The sequence below is a fragment of the Ammodytes marinus genome (genome assembly GCF_949987685.1).
Source record: "Ammodytes marinus genome assembly, chromosome: 17".
NCBI classification, from domain to species: domain Eukaryota; kingdom Metazoa; phylum Chordata; class Actinopteri; order Uranoscopiformes; family Ammodytidae; genus Ammodytes; species Ammodytes marinus.
The window spans coordinates 9,260,219-9,280,502 of record NC_137221.1 but is presented as its reverse complement, the minus strand read 5'-3'; the positions used below and the strand labels follow the sequence as shown (position 1 = coordinate 9,280,502).

General features: G+C 38.5%; 1 protein-coding gene across 1 annotated transcript in view; it reads left to right on the top strand.

Annotated features, from left to right (window-relative positions):
- LOC307264231 (dolichyl-diphosphooligosaccharide--protein glycosyltransferase subunit STT3B) overlaps positions 1–20,284 on the top strand; it is an 81,375-nt gene that overhangs the window by 18,974 nt on the left and 42,117 nt on the right. The window lies entirely within an intron of this gene.

Sequence of the window (20,284 nt, the reverse complement as noted above, 5' to 3'; positions counted from 1 at the left end):
ACTGGTGCACAAGAGTGCATTATGGTTAGGTCATAGTTTGGGCCAGTATGTGGCCATTAGCCAGATGTGCTTCCATTAAGTGGATTCCTCGGAGGGAATGTCTAGGGAAACGTTTTACTTGACGAGTCGTTCTCTTTTTGTCCAGCTGAGGTGTTAATAGGTTAATTTAATCCAGTGTGAATGAGCCTTTTCACCAGTGTGGCTACTGCTAGTTGCTAAAATCTCTTAGCTGTCATTTCTACGTGAGTTAGGAATATTCATTAAAGGTAGATTGTAGTACTCCAATCTTTTAACAAGGATGCATCTCCTCTTGAATAAATAGTGGACACCCTGAAAGAGGCACAAATCATGTGTCTTTTGAAGGTGCTGGCTGTAAAATGTGTTATATTAGTCCTGCTGTTTGCATCATTCACTTGGAGAGGGAAATCAGAGGGACGATTCCCTCGTCTGTTTTTCTGGTCCGCAGTTCAATCAGGAGAAGAGCTGAGTGTCATCCGTTTCTTTCCCCTTCACCAACACCCTCTCTTTATCTGTACGTACACACACACACACACACACACACACACACACACACACACACACACACACACACACACACACACACACACACACACACACACACACACACTACCTGCAGTTGCTCCAGCTAGAGCTGGCATAATGTCATTATGACTCTCCCGGCGAAGGTTGGGCCCTATTAAATAGAGCCCGCTAGACAAAAGCTGAATTTGGCTGCGAATGAACCCCAGTCCCATCTCTCAGGCTCGCTGTAATAGGGCGCTGGATCTGTTTCCCCCCCTGGCAAGGATTTGGAGATTTGCTACCCAGACAAGAGTGCATGAGGAAGCCCTTGCTCTCATTCACCTCACCGAATCTATGTAGTGTGGAGTTTTCATCCAGGATGAGCTCATTTTTGCCTTTTATGTTTTCTCTTTGCCCGGAGCCCAGTTTTCTACTAAAGATGCTATCATTACATTATCTGAGTGTTTGTGCGGCTTGATTTTTATCTTTGCTGAAGTTTCAAAGTCGGATTAGGGCAACTGTGTGTTTTTAGATTGGAATGAGTGATTAGATTTCTGTCCATATGGAGTCTGTAGACAACATTCATATCCCTAGAAGTGCTGACTGCTTGCTTTGCATATCTTTGATGTGCTTCATAAGTTGTCATTGTTGACCATCATTTGCATACTCTTTGTTACTATATTTTAGTGATAACCTCAGGCAGTAGTGTAACTGCGGCAGCTTGACAGAAACACAAAGGGAACTGTAACATTAGACTGGTGGGAACCAGTTTGAAAAAATGAATGTTCTACACTATAGCATTTAGGAGGAGAACCTTTCACAGTTCTTCTCATACCATGAGACTAAAGTAGGTCACACCGCTGTTTGAGCTGGCACCACATGTCAAGAAGTGTATACAATTTTGTTAAGTGAGACTACAGTTTTGGACCTTAAGTTCTTGCTGGACTGTCACAGACACTGAAGGAAACTCACCTGAAATGCATTTTTGATTCCCTGGCCTGACTGAGTGATGAGCAGAACCTCAAAAAGCTACAGTTTTCTCCAATTTAGAGCAATCTGAGGAATAACAAAAGGACCCATTGTCTTTCCTCCACGGAAAATTACCACAGCAATTTTGCCCCCACCATACGAATCAATATCCTATTTTTCAGTGCAATTATGCAAGCAGAGTCACAGCTATGACGGAGTAGTTTTTTCTTTGTTTTACAAAGTCTGGAAGCCCCCCTAGGTGATCTCAATTGGGCATGGTCGCTCATTAGAGCCCATTGCGTGGGTCATTATGGACCGCGATAGCAAACAAACCTTGGTTTTGTTGCTTGCACTAAGCTAATGCTGCCTGTGTTGTCAATCTTCAATCTTCCTTTCCAGTGCTGACAAAGGAGACCTCATCTGAAGATGAATGTTGGAGGCATCTTTGAATTTATTTTCCCTTCTTATACAGTGGAATATATATCGGCAATACTTAATATACCTGAGGATAAATGGTGTTTTGGGGTTTCATTGCTTAAAATGCAGCCTACAACTGTTTATCAGTCCATCCGTGTAACTGAGTAAAGAGCATTTCATTTGCTTATATATGGTGTTTACAATATGTCGCTCACTGAATTACTGAAGATCTCTGTTTCTTCTTTAAGCATGATCAACTTTAATTCACTTAGGTTAAATACGAATTTAAATGGCAGCTAAATTAAGCCCTAAAACGAGCAAATGCCTCGGTATGCAGACAGCCTACCGTGTCTGTCAACAGAATGGTTTAGTCTTAACACCTTTGCTGTTTCTCAAACACAATGTAACACTGCATACTCATATATGCATAAATAAATACATAGGGCCACTGAAAAGAAAAAGGACCAACCATTCAATGTCCGAAAGAAGAGCGTTGCTTTTGCAGCTAAGATTTAAAGCTGCTTTAAGTGCTACAGATGACGAAGCTATTCATTATGCCTAAAAATATTTTTCACATTCTGGAGTTTGTTTGCTAGCCAGTTCATCAAACTGAAGGTCAACACAAAATGTACCCATGCCTACAGGGGAAAAAAAGAGACTGAAATTTGGTCGGAGAAGTTATTGTTTGCATATTCTCAGTGTACGGTTCCCTTTTGTTTGTCCTAGGCAGCTGGCTGTCTGTCAATGTCACTGTCACACTGATGATGAAGGACTTGCTGTTGCTGCTTCGTGGAAAGGCGGCTTTAAAACACGATGTTTCATTGTCAATATAAACAGAGTTTCTTCGATCGACACAGACAGATAACAACGGCATTCTGACTGGGACAAGATGCTATTTCCACCTATTGGTTGCTGAGAAGAAAACAGGGTAACACTTTAGTTCGATAGTCCACAGTTGACACTCAACAAGCCATCAGTTGATACGCAGTTGCATGTCAACAGTGAATGAGTTTACATATCTCAACAGATAAGTAACATGAATTCAACTAACTGTAAGTTGCACTATTAGTAGATGATTAGTTGATATTCAACAGAGCTTGTTCAACAGATAAAAAAAAAGGATTCAACTAACTGTCTGTTAACTATAGGTTGCACTATTAGTAGATGTTTAGTTGATATTAAACAGTGAGTTAGTTGATACTTAACAAAGCTTGTCATCAAATATGTAACATGCATTCAACTAAGTGTTAGTTAACTATACGATCATTTTATTTTGTTAATTTATTTTTACAAATACAGTCTGCAACAGACATTGTACTTTTTATTATGTTCTTTACAAATATTCAACTATCAGTTGAGTGTCAACTTCTAGTAAGTTGACTATCAACTGCTGTTATCAACCAATTCTCAACTTGCGTTTCATATGGATCAACTTTCCCCCACTCACAAGGAACACGTCTAATGAATGAACATTCAACCCTCTGTTGATCATATATGTTCATTGTAAAATAAAGATGAGAATGTTTTATCAATCAATAGGCACCCTGTGTAGGTGACTACCTGTTGATTGTCATATGACTGTCGACAAACTATCAGTCAATATTCAACTTAGCATAAGTAGACAGGTCTTGGGACTGTCAAATTAAAGTGAAAACAGTTTAGTGTCTACACACTATTAACAGAGCAAAACAGAGAAAATAGTTGATTCTCAACAAACTATCAGTCGACATTCAACTAAGCATTAGTAGAGAGGTCTTAGGACTGTCAAATTAAAGTGAAAACAGTTTAGTGTCTGTAGACACTCTACAAACTAGTAACAGTAGAAAATAGAGACAAGTTTTGCTCAACTGACGAGTAACACTGGATGACCCCAAAGTAAAGTTAAAAAATATATAGGCAGCATATCTGAACAGGAAAGAACATTTATTTGAAGTAAATTTAACTTTTTTCAGTAGTTACACAACATGTAGGTACACAGCAAGTACCATCAATACCTCTAAAAAAGACAATACAACTAATGCATGTATTTATTTAGGTGTCACTTAGGCAATTGTTTAACGACAGATCGTCCAAAAATTTACATTCAAAAAGCTCAGTAAAGTGTACCATAACACCCAGTACCACTAGTTATGATACTGAGCAAACATATGTAATATATAACATCAGTTCTCATGAAACGCTTTGTTATGGTAAGAAAAAGATATATAATTTTGTTATGGACCAGAATATCTGAAGCTCCTAGTAGCTCGGGAGGAAATGGATTAACAGCAATGGTGAAACAAGACACACTGATTCAGCAGTTAGGTTTGACAAGTAAATGTAAAATACTTATTTTCTACTCTCTCTTCCTTGAAGTGTATGTCATTGTTGATTCTCAGTAAAACATAAAAAAAACACAACAGTGCCATTTTTTTCATTATGGACTCAAGATAAAAACAACTTAATTATCACTCTCCTGTGACCAACCACTAGTTTAACCTGGTCCTGCCACTGTTATTTGACTGAGCACATTTGAATAATTTTTCGCTCTCTTTAGATCCAGTTGTTGGGTTACTAGCCACTCCAGGCCTGCTGTACTCCTCTTCAATTTAAGCAGTCGGGCTGAAGAATCCAGGAATCTTGTCCTATCACCCAGTTGATGAACATAGAAAGAAATGATCTGAGAATTACCACAAAATAGTTCAAATGCATTTTGATTTCCTTTATCTAAATCATTATAGCATTGTGGTTCCACATTCAAACACATAATGCTTTATATTGCTTTAATAAAATATATTTGGTACCCTAATCAAATAAAATTCTCACTGAACCTTGTACAGATTGAAATTATTTTTTAATTAAAGAAACATGTAATCTCTATGACCATTCTACACAACACCACATGCATAGACTCAGTTTTTGCTCACTTTAGACTGAAATAGCAATGTGCACTTTGAATGTGGAACATGCAAACATTTATTCAAATACAGTTTAGTGTCTATAAACACACTTTATTTAGACAGATACTTGTGAAGCTAGGCAGCGCTAGGCTCATGCTAACGTTGCTAATATAGCTAGCGCGCTAGGCGCACACTGAAGACCCGTGGTGGTCACAAGTATGCTGCCATTAGCCAAAGGGAATAATTGGTGAGTTAACTGAGGTATTTGTGAGATATCGTTTTGTGTATGTAACAATAATGTCATATATATTAGCGACGCGGCCTCCCGCTAGCATAGCCACGTTAGCATTAGCGCCGCGCCTAGCGCGCTAGCTATATTAGCAACGTTAGCATGAGCCTAGCGCTGCCTAGCTTCACAAGTATCTGTCTAAATAAAGTGTGTTTATAGACACTAAACTGTATTTGAATAAATGTTTGCATGTTCCACATTCAAAGTGCACATTGCTATTTCAGTCTAAAGTGAGCAAAAACTGAGTCTATGCATGTGGTGTTGTGTAGAATGGTCATAGAGATTACATGTTTCTTTAATTAAAAAATAATTTCAATCTGTACAAGGTTCAGTGAGAATTTTATTTGATTAGGGTACCAAATATATTTTATTAAAGCAATATAAAGCATTATGTGTTTGAATGTGGAACCACAATGCTATAATGATTTAGATAAAGGAAATCAAAATGCATTTGAACTATTTTGTGGTAATTCTCAGATCATTTCTTTCTATGTTCATCAACTGGGTGATAGGACAAGATTCCTGGATTCTTCAGCCCGACTGCTTAAATTGAAGAGGAGTACAGCAGGCCTGGAGTGGCTAGTAACCCAACAACTGGATCTAAAGAGAGCGAAAAATTATTCAAATGTGCTCAGTCAAATAACAGTGGCAGGACCAGGTTAAACTAGTGGTTGGTCACAGGAGAGTGATAATTAAGTTGTTTTTATCTTGAGTCCATAATGAAAAAAATGGCACTGTTGTGTTTTTTTTATGTTTTACTGAGAATCAACAATGACATACACTTCAAGGAAGAGAGAGTAGAAAATAAGTATTTTACATTTACTTGTCAAACCTAACTGCTGAATCAGTGTGTCTTGTTTCACCATTGCTGTTAATCCATTTCCTCCCGAGCTACTAGGAGCTTCAGATATTCTGGTCCATAACAAAATTATATATCTTTTTCTTACCATAACAAAGCGTTTCATGAGAACTGATGTTATATATTACATATGTTTGCTCAGTATCATAACTAGTGGTACTGGGTGTTATGGTACACTTTACTGAGCTTTTTGAATGTAAATTTTTGGACGATCTGTCGTTAAACAATTGCCTAAGTGACACCTAAATAAGTATGCATTAGTTGTATTGTCTTTTTTAGAGGTATTGATGGTACTTGCTGTGTACCTACATGTTGTGTAACTACTGAAAAAAGTTAAATTTACTTCAAATAAATGTTCTTTCCTGTTCAGATATGCTGCCTATATATTTTTTAACTTTACTTTGGGGTCATCCAGTGTTACTCATCAGTTGAGCAAAACTTGTCTCTATTTTCTACTGTTACTAGTTTGTAGAGTGTCTACAGACACTAAACTGTTTTCACTTTAATTTGACAGTCCTAAGACCTCTCTACTAATGCTTAGTTGAACGTCGACTGATAGTTTGTTGAGAATCAACTATTTTCTCTGTTTTGCTCTGTTAATAGTGTGTAGACACTAAACTGTTTTCACTTTAATTTGACAGTCCCAAGACCTGTCTACTTATGCTAAGTTGAATATTGACTGATAGTTTGTCGACAGTCATATGACAATCAACAGGTAGTCACCTACACAGGGTGCCTATTGATTGATAAAACATTCTCATCTTTATTTTACAATGAACATATATGATCAACAGAGGGTTGAATGTTCATTCATTAGACGTGTTCCTTGTGAGTGGGGGAAAGTTGATCCATATGAAACGCAAGTTGAGAATTGGTTGATAACAGCAGTTGATAGTCAACTTACTAGAAGTTGACACTCAACTGATAGTTGAATATTTGTAAAGAACATGTAATAAAAAGTACAATGTCTGTTGCAGACTGTATTTGTAAAAATAAATTAACAAAATAAAATGATCGTATAGTTAACTAACACTTAGTTGAATGCATGTTACATATTTGATGACAAGCTTTGTTAAGTATCAACTAACTCACTGTTTAATATCAACTAACCATCTACTAATAATGCAACTAATAGTTAACTGACAGTTAGTTGAATGCATGCTACGTGTACAAAACAACATCTACTAAACATGCAACTTATAGTTAACTGACAGTTGAATGCATTCTAAATATGTATCCAGTGTTTCCCACTAATGTATCATTCCGTGGCGGGCCGCCACACTTTCATTTTGCCCCGCCACACTTTCATTTTTTATTTTTTTTTATCCTATATGTATATTTTACTATTTAAAAAATATAGGCTACATGTATACATTTCATTTGCAATGCGCGAGTTTCACTTGGAAACAATAGCATTTGCGCATAAAAATCTTTAACGTGTGATTCGCGCTGTGATCTCAAGAAACAATATTTCCTTCAATCATGGACGTACTGTATTATCAAAGCGCCGCTTGAGGGATCGAGGCTTCAATCTCCCCGAGTCAATCAGCCCCTCCCCCTGCGGTGTCAACACGCGCTGTGACTGTATTGCCTTTGAACACTCTCATTTTTTCAAAGTAAACGCTTCGGACCCCGCGGGACACTCAGTTAAGAGCATCGAGGGGGCGCCGAGAGGCAGGGGCTGGGACAGACGGTAGTTCGCCTCGCGGCGGACCGTCAGCTCGATCCCGAGATCCAACTACGAGCTTTTTAACTGCAGCAACTTTAAGATACGCAATTGGAGCTGGAATTACCGCGGCTGCTGGCACCAGACTTGCCCTCCAATGGATCCTCGTTAAAGGATTTAACGTGTACTCATTCCAATTACAGGGCCTCGAAGGAGTCCTGTATTGTTATTTTTCGTCACTACCTCCCCGAGTCGGGAGTGGGTAATTTGCGCGCCTGCTGCCTTTCCAGCAGAGCACCCTCTGCTGGAAAGAATATTGTGAGCTATCCTTTGTGATTGTAGTCACAGTTATTTGAGTACTAGTAATTCAACAATCTAATAAAACAAAAGGGCGCTTGTGTTCACTCTTTTGAACCACAGGTAACCACCACCTTTGCTTAATTTTTTTGATGGCTCAAATGTGTATCATAGAAAATTATTTATTCATTAACCATTGATAAGTGTGTTAAACTCCATCTTAATCACCATTTATATAGGAATAGTGTTCCTCAAAGTACACCAGATTGATGCATTTAACATTTAAAAGGTACAAAATGTTCTTCCGGGGGAGCATACCCCCCGGACCCTCCTAGGGGGGTCGGGGTCCGTCCCCCCCACACTTTCAAAAAATTCTGTGGGAAACACTGTATGTATCAACTTACTCACAACAAGAATATCAACTAAACATCTACTAATAGTGCAACCTATAGTTAACAGACAGTTAGTTGAATCCTTGTTTTTTTATCTGTTGAACAAGCTCTGTTGAATATCAACTAATCATCTACTAATAGTGCAACTTATAGTTAACTTACAGTTAGTTGAATTCATGTTACTTATCTGTTGAGATATGTAAACTCATTCACTGTTGACATGCAACTGCGTATCAACTGATGGCTTGTTGAGTGTCAACTGTGGACTATCGAACTAAAGTGTTACCGAAAACAGCCAATGTACATTTTGACTTGATATGCTGTAACTGGTCTTAGAATAGCATCATGACATGTATATTATCAATGAGTCAGTATGATGGTGAAACATCAAAATGATAATGCCTTTTACTATTCAAAATAAACAGAAAACTAGTTATTTTTCTTGTAGATAGAAACATTTGTGTATAAAAAAGAATTTGTAATTATTTTTCAATCATTTAATTTGTGATGTGGACCCCTCTAGCCAAAATTCAGAAAACCTTGTTGGGTTAGTTTGAATAATCCAGCTGCTTCAAGAGTTAGTTAACAGCGGCATTTTCACACAAGTAAAATAAGCTCATAGCACATGCCTGCTAGTTAGTTGGATAGCAATGGTAGGAAGCCCAGGCTCCATGTGTTGCCTGTGCGCTGAAGAGGCTGTAAGATTTGGGAATGTGTACCTCCTCAAAGACTCCCCTGTGGAAGAATGAAACATTGCTTTGTAACCAGTGGCACTGTAGGAAAAGAGAGAGAGAGGAAAAACAGGAGCAGGAGAGAGAAGACTCCCCCCTTTTCTCCTCCATTATATCATAGCCGTAGAATATGAAACGGCAGAGGCAGCCGTGTGTTAGGAAATAATGATGAAGGGACCGAAGTGTTACAGAAGACCGTGTATAATTACTCAGGCCTGGCAGTAAATCCTGACCCCTCAGGATTTCGGAACCACAGTGGCAAGCCCATTCCTGCAGTTATGGCAGCTTTGGGGCAGCAATAACTTGTGTTATGATGTAGGCGCTCTCCTTTAATGATAGTCGAGTTTGCAGAGAGAGAGAGAGAGATGGTGTAAAGTACTCAGTATCTTCTTGACTGTAATGTTATTGAGCGCCTTGCCCTAATGTGTAAGCCAATGAGGCGTAAATGTCTTACCAGCTTTCTCGACCGTCTTTAAGTGACTCTACAGCTCACAGCAAAGCTATTATGCTCAAAGACAGCGCAAAGACAACTTTTTATCCAGGGGAATCAATTGTATGTAAACTGCCTAATTTTCCACAGCTGTGGCTTGTTTTGGGCCATTGTGGCATCTGTAATAGACCCTTTTTCTCCCAAGTTCTCATGCTTCTCCTCAGCAGGTGGATGTTTGGATGAAGAGAGGATGATTTTTAAGCAGTACATGTCTGTAGGCAGCTGCCCTCAGTTTACCCTCACTGCATGATTTTTCAGTCTAAAGCCTCACCGTGGGGGCTTGGTAAAATGTACTTGTCTCTGAGCATTACAGCCTTTGACTGGAGTTTATTTGCAGCAAGGGCATTTTGAGGGCTTGCGCAGGTACATCATCAGGAGGTGCACATGTAAGTTACCCTCCTCATTACATCTTGTCATAAGGGTTTCAGACGTGTTCCTTTGAGAATGTCTTCAATAGAGATCTCAGCCTGTGATGATTAGGCCTGTAATTATTGCTGCTGTATGTCCTCTGTGTTTGTGTTTGTGATATCCAATTGATTAACCGCCCGTTATGCCAGCAAAACTCTTTGTTTGCCAGTGATTATTCCCTTTCTGTGGAATTCACTGCTGCCTGCAGTGCTGTAACTGCCTGGCTCTCCCAGTGCCGCCCCTATTTTTGGTCGATGGCAACAGTGGGTTTTGATAAAAGAGAAGCCTCTGCCCCAGTGGACTACTTGGCTAAATGTGGAATTGGCATGCCTTTCATCAATTTCCTTTTGATTAACGCGCCACAAAATTCAGTGGCTCTGTGCTCTTGGGGAAAGTCACGTGTCTTAGCCCTTTCCTTACCTTTTTACATGGACTCAAAGCACTTTAGTTGCTTTTGAGTAAGGTAATTCTTGTTTCAAGGACACAACAACATTCTAAATCCAGCATTATATATAACTTGGCTTTTTGGCCCTGCAGCATTTAATCAAGAATTAACAGAGGAGAGTCTGTGACCTGTAGAAATGCTTTGGAAAATGTGGTTGAATAAAACTGGATGAGGTTTTCAATATGTGCACTTAAATAAAAGGATAATGCACAAATGTCTGCCGGTGTGTCATGCCCTTCTTTTACTAGCAAAGCATGTGTTTCAGTGTATTTGATGTTTGGTCTCTCTGTTAACAGTTATTTAACTTTTGGGAGATTCTGTGAAAAGCTTAAGGTACCTCAATTCTGAAAGGGCTTAGGCAACTTATTTATTAAAGACAATTTCAATATTGACCAATTTGCCCGTGGATGTGCTATCTTCAATTAGCTTTCAAAGGGTTTGACACTAAGCTGCTACTGTTTGGGTTCTCAGAGGTAGGCCTCTGTTGACTTAGTAAATTGAACTCCTGTGGATTTAACATGCATTTTTCCGATGTCTCTCACTAACCGGCCTCTTTTAATTTTTTTTAGACAGAATGATTATGGGTCTAACGGCATTTACAGTACACACCCCTCAAGTGTACATTATTTCCATTGGCCTTTTCTGTATATTAAATTGATATTTTTTTAATGTCGTAGTCACCCAGTGTGTCCACATAGCAGTTGGTGGCACTCCTCTTTGCACATGCTCTTAATCTCCATCTGGCGTTCATATAGTGTGCAGAGACTGTCACAGAAACATCTGTTACAATTGAAATCCATTCATCAGCTGTCAACCCAACATATTCATCACAGAGGGTTTTTCAGATCTTTCCTTTGGATGAATCGGATGCTAATGAATGGATGCATGTCTTAAAACTGTAGTATTTTGCCTTTAAATCAGGGATGTTACCCCATAAATCTAAGTACATATTAATTATTAATTAGCAGTTTTTTTTTTGCCAATTAAAAGTGCCGGTTCATCAGTTATATAAGTAAGTAAAGCTGATATCTTGTTTTTTGTAGTTGGGCAAAAGTAGTTTAATATAGGCTTCATGATATTATATTAAACCACAACTGTCTCCACCTCTGCAAATAGGTATATTTTTGAAAATGTGTTCTATTAATTGTTGTGGAGAAATATCTCGGTCGCTTATGCAGTCTAAAGCATCCTTCTGCTGAATCTTGCCTTTTTATGGGAGTACAAAGATGACCCAAATACGTGTGGTGAATTAGATAATGTATTGCTTGTGTCCATCTGCTTTGCTTATGTACGCGCTGCTTTGTCCAAATTTCTCGTCCTGTCTACTTTCAGCCGGGGATGTTCTCGAGAGAGGGGGAGCTAAGCTTTGTGGGGAATTTCTGGTATTACAGCCCACACTAAGAGGAGCTTAATCTCTTAAAAGACGATCAGTTTGCTTTGAGCCCTCGACGAGTTCAGCTGCATTTCTGAGATCATGCAGTGGAATAGTCTTTGATATGACTGATCAAGGTAAAATCAGTCAAAACATTCTTTATCGGCTACTGCTAGTAGGTTGTAGTTTCAATTTTGCCCGCTATATGCTTGTTAAGTGTGTGGGGTGTAAGGGAGGCTGCCTCATCTTATTATACTCATACCCTTTATACCTATGAATGCAGTCTCCCCAGTATTTCTCTGGTGTGAACCAATACTTCAGATTTCTCATCTATCTTCGGTAATTCCTAATCAATACTAACCTACATGTTAGCAAATTGTACACCACATAACCACCTCTGTATAGTGGTATTGAACATGGAAAGCACAGTTGATTTAATGGTTTTGTCATTGATGGATCCCCCACACATCAGGGTACAGTTTTACCATTGCTGTCTGATAATCCCCACCTCGCCTAGTAGAGCTGGCCTCCAGTCTCCGCTTGTTCCTTTTTTTAATTAAAGGCTATTTTTAGGCTGCTTTTTAAAATTAAGCTTTCTTATTATCACATACTTATTTAAAAAATATGCCTTGAAGATCCCCTTCCTTTCTCTTTTACATGCTGAAAAAACATAGAGCCCCCTGTAGGATGAATGAAACGCACCTTCGTGAAACTTCAGTGCCTGTATTGTTCCATTTTTCTAAAGACGGACATGAATGGTCAGGGAGGAGTTGCATATTCTCTGGATGTTTGTCGTGATGTTGTGGTGTATTATGCTTTGTCCACCTCCTATTTTATAAGAAAAGGGTAGAAAATAAAAGCATCATAGGTTTCATTTTGTGTTGTACATTTTAAAAAATACATGTGCATTAAAAGCACAATTGTTCCCACCTTCTGTGTTTTCAATGTCATCATAAATTTGCTGAAATGTCAAATTTAAAAGGTAAATCGCACTTTGAGCTGTGTGTTACCTCAGGCATGGGTGAAACCACCACACTGTGAAGCAAGGCTATTGTCATCATGTCTTCCTTAGGTGTCATTCTTACAGACAAAGTTGTAATGTTCTGAATGTAGCCATGTAGGATCGTCTCAGTTGGACTCAGTTGACCAGGCACTTTCTTCCTCATCGTCCTATAATGCAGCGCAGTCAGATCCCACTGAGTAACCTCTCCTTTTAGATCACACATCTCTTTGTGTAGGTGTAGGTGTCTCTTTGTACTCTTAAATGCAGGAGGCAATAGAGTGTGTAATGATTCTGTGAACCACCAACCTCCTCTCTCTTTAAATCTCTTAAAAGATCCCTGCAGCCTTGTGCCCTCCACTGGCAGCAGGACTCCAACTAATGTCAGAAGGTTAAATGTTCTCCATTTTTCTCATTGTCCCAAGTCACACATTTGCTGCTGAACAACCACTGTGCTGTTTCTGATGGAGCTTGCATAGTCAGGATAAACTTTCTCCATTTATTTTTTCTTATTTTATTTGGGCAGGCTATTGCTTTGTAATGTATTAGATACAATTATGGTTGTAATTAAATTCGTATAGCAAGAAGAGCCAGACTTATCCAGGGAGATTTAATTCAGTACATTATTTTCGTCAAATGATTATCTGAATAAACTGTAATAATTGTACACATTTTTTTTTTTTTTTTTTCTCAAGGTTTATTTATTGGTATTTTTGACGTTTTACAGAATGCAATGCAGATACAATTAGATTCATACAATTATAACCCTCCCCCCCCCACCCCCACCCCAACTTGCTCCAACAGAGCCCCACCCCTTTAACAGTAACACTGTACCATTCTATAACAATAGCATTCAGGGATCACATTTGAAATGCACATAAGTAAAAAGACAAAATCAAAACAAAACCAGAAATATGCAAACGGTTAAATAACAGTCTAAGGGGAAAATACAAAAAATAAATACAGATTGAAATTAAAATTACACCTCAGTAAATCAGCTACAATAGAGAAGGAAATGTGGTCAGCAGCACTAAACTCCCATACTAGCATAATCTATCCTCTCCACATAGGTCAAAAAAGGTTTCCATATAGCATAAAATTTCTGAGCACACCCTCTAGTGGAGTAACGAATCTTCTCTAACACTAAGTGATGCATCATATCTTTAATCCACATTTTAAAGGTTGGGGAGAACTTCTCTTTCCACTTGAGGAGTATAAGTCGTCTGGCCAAGAGAGATGCAAAAGCTATAACTTTTCTTGCTTGGGACGTAAGATGTATATCCTGTGGAGTAACTCCAAATACTGCGATGATAGCAGAGGGTTCTATATGTACTTCTAAAACATCTGAGAGGGTTTTAAATATCAATTGCCAAAAATTATTAAGTTTCGGACAGGACCAGAACATGTGTGAAAGCGTAGCCGGCACTTGCTTGCATCGGTCACATATGGGATCGATAGGTGTGAACTTTGCCAGCTTTACTTTTGACCAGTGAAGGCGATGTAAGACCTTGAACTGGATGACTGTGTGACGTAAACAAATAGAAGAAGAATGTATCCTATCTATGGCCTTCTTCCAAACTTCATCAGAAAGCACTGTCCCCAAATCTCCCTCCCACCGATTCCTTACTGATGTCAAGGGTTCCAGATTTTGTGAGTTTAATAAAGAGTAAACTGTCCCAATGGTCCCTTTGGAACATGGGTCAAGTTTCAGAATGGATTCTAAAAGAGAGTTGGGTGGTTGTGATGGAAAAAGAGAGTATGATGCCGATATGAAGCTACGGAGCTGTAAAAATCTAAAAAAATGTGAGCGGGGAATATTATATTTTAGCATTAACTGACCAAAGGATATGAAAGTATTATCTACAAAAAGATCCTCTATTGTATTTACTCCTCTTCTCTCCCATTCATGGAAAGCTCCGTCTATAACTGATGGCACAAAAAGGTGATTTCTCGCAATAGGGGCACAAATCGAGAAGTGTTTGAGAGAAAAGAATCTCCTAAACTGTTTCCAGATCTTTAAAGAGTGTTTCACAATTGGGTTTGAGGAAAATCTGGATATAGGATCTGGTAGGGGGAGTCTTGAACAGAGCAGGGAGTACAAGGAAGTTGAACAAGATAAGTTCTCCAATTGTAACCACGCAGGGGCATTATCATTAGATGGGGATTGCTTCCAATATAACAATGTCCTAATGTTGGCAGCCCAATAATAAAACTGAAAATTAGGAAGAGATAATCCCCCTTGCTGACGATGCCGTTGTAACATGCTTTTCCTTATTCGAGGGTTTTTCTTGTTCCAAATAAATGCAGATATCAATTTGTCAATTGACAAAAAATATGATTTAGATATAAATAAATAATTGTACACATTTAATCATTTAAAGAAGTCCTTGTTATTAAAATTGGTATAAGTGACATCATTGTTTGAAGGAGGTCAAATACTTGAACATTTTGTAAAATTGTTTACTTTAATCATTAAGCACAAGATTTTATGTATAATACTGTATAACAAAGGAAAGCAAGGCTGAAGCCAAGAATTATTTTTGCATTTTTCACCTCTAATACACGGCTTAATTAAGATTTTGCATTCTTGCTTCACACTGTTTTATTAATGTCTACTACTGCATGTATGATCATCACTGTGAACTCTCAACCTTGTTTAGATAATTAATTATTCAATGCTTCTACTTGTCTGCTTATAGCTTGCGTAAGCATGTTGCCCAGCTTTGCTCAGAAAATGGCAAGATCGATTGTTCTATTAGACCCACGGGGCATTGCAAGTCTATGTCATTGTGATAGGAGTTGCCAACCTGTTTTCACACAGGTGCGAATAAGAGCCTGTGTGTACGTGAAAAGATAATTAGGATATCAATAGCAGTGAATCTGCGCTCTGGATATCGGGAAAATGTAGAGCACATTGGCTTATTGCCTACAAATACTCTAAACTTAGTATTTTACAAAAAAAAAATCAGTTGGTCAAAGACTGAACAAAACTCAGGAAAAACCACAAGCTTCTTAACACGTAATGTAAGACATAGCATTGACATATTCATAATCATATTATAGCACATAGACACAGACATATCTCTATCAGACAGTGTTCCATTTCATAATTGAATAACTTCAAATAGCCTTTTTTATTTATTTTTTACAGCCCTTATTATGTGAATCATTATATTGACTTTCAAAATGTGGAGGTACTGGTACAAACAAAAAATGCTGGTGTGTATCTATTCTGTGTCTAATGAGTAGTCCCAGTTAGAGCTGGAGCACAGTAATGCGTATTGAAGTTATTTCCCTAGGCAAGTAAATATGTATGCCATTATGTGTCTTTACCTCAAGATGCAATGTCATTTCAATGTATTCATTAGTTTCAACAGGCAGTGGTTTGGGTGTTTGCATATCGACATTAAAATTGTCAACCCCACCAAGACAAGAAAAAAAAAACATCTGGTTAAGTTACTACTATCGGCTGCCTCATTTACAAAATTCAGATCAGAGGGGCAATTATTAGTTAGAGACACCCCAATGCTAATACTAAATCTCCAATTCTAATTTTAATAATTTTGACAATTTCGTGCAAGATTATTAACATGTTCTTTTTATTTACACTAGTTTTTGGACAATTTTCAGTGTCTAGTTGTTGCATGCTCTGTTGCCTCTACAAAGACCATTAGCTGGGCTTAGGAGGGTATACGGCTAAACTTTACCCCTAAATAACCACACACCCATTTGATCATTTTAATGCACACTGGACTATGAAAAACTTTTTGCTATTTAACTTTATTGTAACTGAATAATTCAATGTAAAACAGCAACTGTAATTTATGAATAATGTATAAGAAACTTTTTACAGCTTTTTTTTCCAAACATGTGGGATGCGTGTTTAATAATTACAAACCTTGGGGGTGGAGTATAGCTTTAAAGTAAAGCCTTATTTCCAGTAAGATTAGAAAAAATGGAATAAACGGCTCTTCCTGGTCCCTTCTATAAAAAAATATGCGAGGTTCAATTAAAAGAATTCTCACCGCAGTGTCAGCAAGTGTTCACACATCAAAATTATGATCATTATTATTTTTGCCTGTTTGAGAATTTTGGAAGTTGTTGACCGGGCAGAATAATTAGCTGCATATATTTATCTCATAATGATGTGCTATTGCTTCTCCGTTTATATAAACAAACTTACATCAAGTGATACTGTGCCTCATTGAAACTTATGCATGTTCTGTCAGGCTACGTATTACAGTCAATATTTAATATCCGATTGACCAAGTCGTGTCTTGTCGCATGTGAACAATATTGCCATTAAACAGCCACAGACTGCAGTGACCTTACTGGGTCATTGAACCAGCAGGAACACACAAACATCACCACACCACCTTCCTGATGAAGTGATACCACCACTAGACGACGGCGATATGCCAGGATGCCTCATCTTGTCAGGTGATGACAGGCATGCTGGACACTCAGTGCTATTAAAGACTTGGCAGCTGTCCAATAAACCAGTTAGTGTGACCCTTTCCACTAGCATGGAGGTATTAGTTTTGGGGGGCAGGATGGGAAATTGTGCAGTGTCACAGTGTGACTGAAAACTAACGGTCATGCAATTCTCAGGTAATCCAACCAGAAAATCCTATCGGGAATCTATTAGAAGACAAATTCTGTAGGCTTCAGATAGTTGTAATCCATTTCAAGTGCTTGTAGAAAAACAAGTCAGTCTAGAGGTCTGATCAAATAACATTATCCACATTGTCAATGTCCATGTGAGGCTATTTCCACAATCTTGATTCTTATTCTACTGTGATATTAAATACTGTAAACTGACTTGTCATCCCCGCATGCAATTGTGCAGGCCACCGATATCCCCCAGTTGTGCTGCTTTCAGCGCCATTCTCAAACCTTCCCATCTGATTGGTGTCTTGTTGTGTGAAGCTCATGTTATATGTGCTCATGTACCTTCTGGGTCCCTAAGCAGGCTCCCATTTACATGTTATTCATTCAGAGTTTGACAGAGGCGGCTAATTAGTCAAGGTGGTGTATACACCCCTGGAACCAAAAGTCTATTAAGACATTCACTATATTGTGAATCAGTTGGGGGAAAGGCAGTGATGCATCTGATTAAGAAGTCCATACTGGATGAGGCATTATTGGCTTGTTAACAGCAATGGAGTTCACTTAACCATGCTGCTGAAGACAGTAAAACGACCTTGATTATTATGAATTATGATGCCTGCAGGGGGCCCCCTGGTGATCTAAAGTGCACAATATGCCACTCCTAATTTAAATTTCTGAGAGTTGCCCATTTTCCCTTCCATGTTGCTATCATTCCAGGAATGCCTTTTTTGTATAATGTTGCTCAATTGTCGGTGGTCGGAGGTGCTGTAGTGGCACCACTAGTCATCATGTGCTCTGTGGCCTGAGACCATATTGGCAGCTATGCATTAAATTGCTTATGTGCCTGGCAGAGCTGCATTATCCGGCCAATCAAAGTGACAAGGGCATGGATAAAGCACTCCGCTCGGCTGTCCAAGGGATCATCGCAAAATGGGTTTTGTGGATATTGCTTGGCAGCGTGCAAAATTGGCTTTTAGAATTTTTCTTTGAATTTGCCTCGTTTCCACCCCGCTGATTTGACGGTTGCAGAAACAATGAGGCAGAAGTGGCTACCCATTTCCACCTGCATTCAAAGTCCCACTGTGGTAAACCTCTCACACCTGGCTGCCTCTGTAGCTTTACACTTTATAACATTGTGGTTCTTTGCGAACCCCGGTATGTAAGGAAATGGAGTCGCAGAATGGAAAAACAAAAGTATTGTGCGGACCACCATCTGATTTAGAAAGAGCAGTCAGTTGGCCATCTCAAATTGTTTGCAATAAGTCTGTACATTTTGTAGAAATGAAGTACTATGTTGTGATGGACACAACTTTAATGGTAAAGTTTGGGTTTCACTTGTACAAAGGCAGTGTATTTAATGTATGACTCTTATGTTCCGGATGGATGGTTTGTTTGTCCTAGTTTGTACTGTGCCAAGATTCCAGCCTTGGGTTGTTTAGTAATATGATATAATTGTTCAAGGAGCCACAAGGAAAAACATTCACGTCATTGGTTTTTCAATTTTAAGAGTCACAATGCCTGTTAAAGTATTCTATTTTTATTTTATTTTCATATTAACTTCCAAGGCGCAGAGACTATTGCACGTCTAATTTCTGATTGCTTTGCTCCCACTCCTCATAAACAACTTAACTGCTGTCAAAGGAATTTTAAAAGTCACTCAACTAGAAAATTACTTTCCATTCCTGGACAATCAAAAGACCATCAAAATATCCTTAATGAAATGTATTAGTTGTCACTGGAACCTTTTCAAATATTCAACGCAACGTGAAAATTAAACACCTAGACAACATGTATCATGTTACAAACTAATTTTAATCTCTGAAATTGTACCGTATATGTATACCAAGAAATAATCGTATAGCTGACACAGAGGTAGTAATGAAACATTTGGAAAGGTGGATCTTTTTTATTTTTTCAATATAATCATGGTGCTCCAAATGAACACACGAGACCAGTTATCAGCGTTGGCTTTGAAATGACTAATGTTTGGCCACTGTTAGGCAAGGACCAAGATACGAGGCAGGAGAGCTCTGGCTTCAGGTGCAATGTGCGGGCGGTAGGAAACCAGACACCTTGTGATGATTAATGAGCTTCACCTTTTGCCAGCAGTTTTAAACACACTGTCCTGATCGTGAGCGTAAGCGGCACACATTGCAGTAACTTTGTGACAACCTGGCTGCTGCCTCAACCCCCGGTCTTACTTACACACACAATACTTAAACCTAATAAGTGCCGACTGAATCTCATGCTATGGGGTGGATGGACGTGAAGAAATGCTTTTGATTAGTTTGGGATTGTTGACCTAGCCTGTGGTACCTGTGTGCTTTTTGTTGACAGTTTTGACAATCCACAAGAAACATAGCCTTAATTATCGCAATGTTACTGGAATTTATTGGCTCGTTACCTCGACCAAGTAGCGCTTTAGATTATTATTTTAATGGAGTTTTTTTTCCTGTTTGACTGCAAGTAGTAGGATGTCTTGTAAAGAGGTGCATATACAACCAGTTACTTTAGTGATTTAAAAATGTTGAAATGGACTATTAAACAAACCGGCACTTGGCCGACTGATTGTCTATGTATGTTATGTATCTGTGGCAGATCCCAATTTAGATAGATAAGAATTTTGGAAAGAAAATGTATTTAGCAAACAATGGCCAACTTGAACTCTCCATACAGGGCTGCTGTGAATACCCTTGCATCACTGTAAACTTGGGTAGATATGTTTATGATTTGAGGATATACATAAATGCAAATTCACAGCATTAGCATTTTTGTAGGCTCCTTATCCTGCTTTAACTGCAGCGCTACAGCCACACATGCATGATTGATTTTGGGGACAGCAACCTTACCCTTTTCATTTATTGTCGATATATATTTTAGTGTGAATCAAAGGACCTGTCTAGTGGGGAAATTAGGTTTTTACAATATTCACACAGA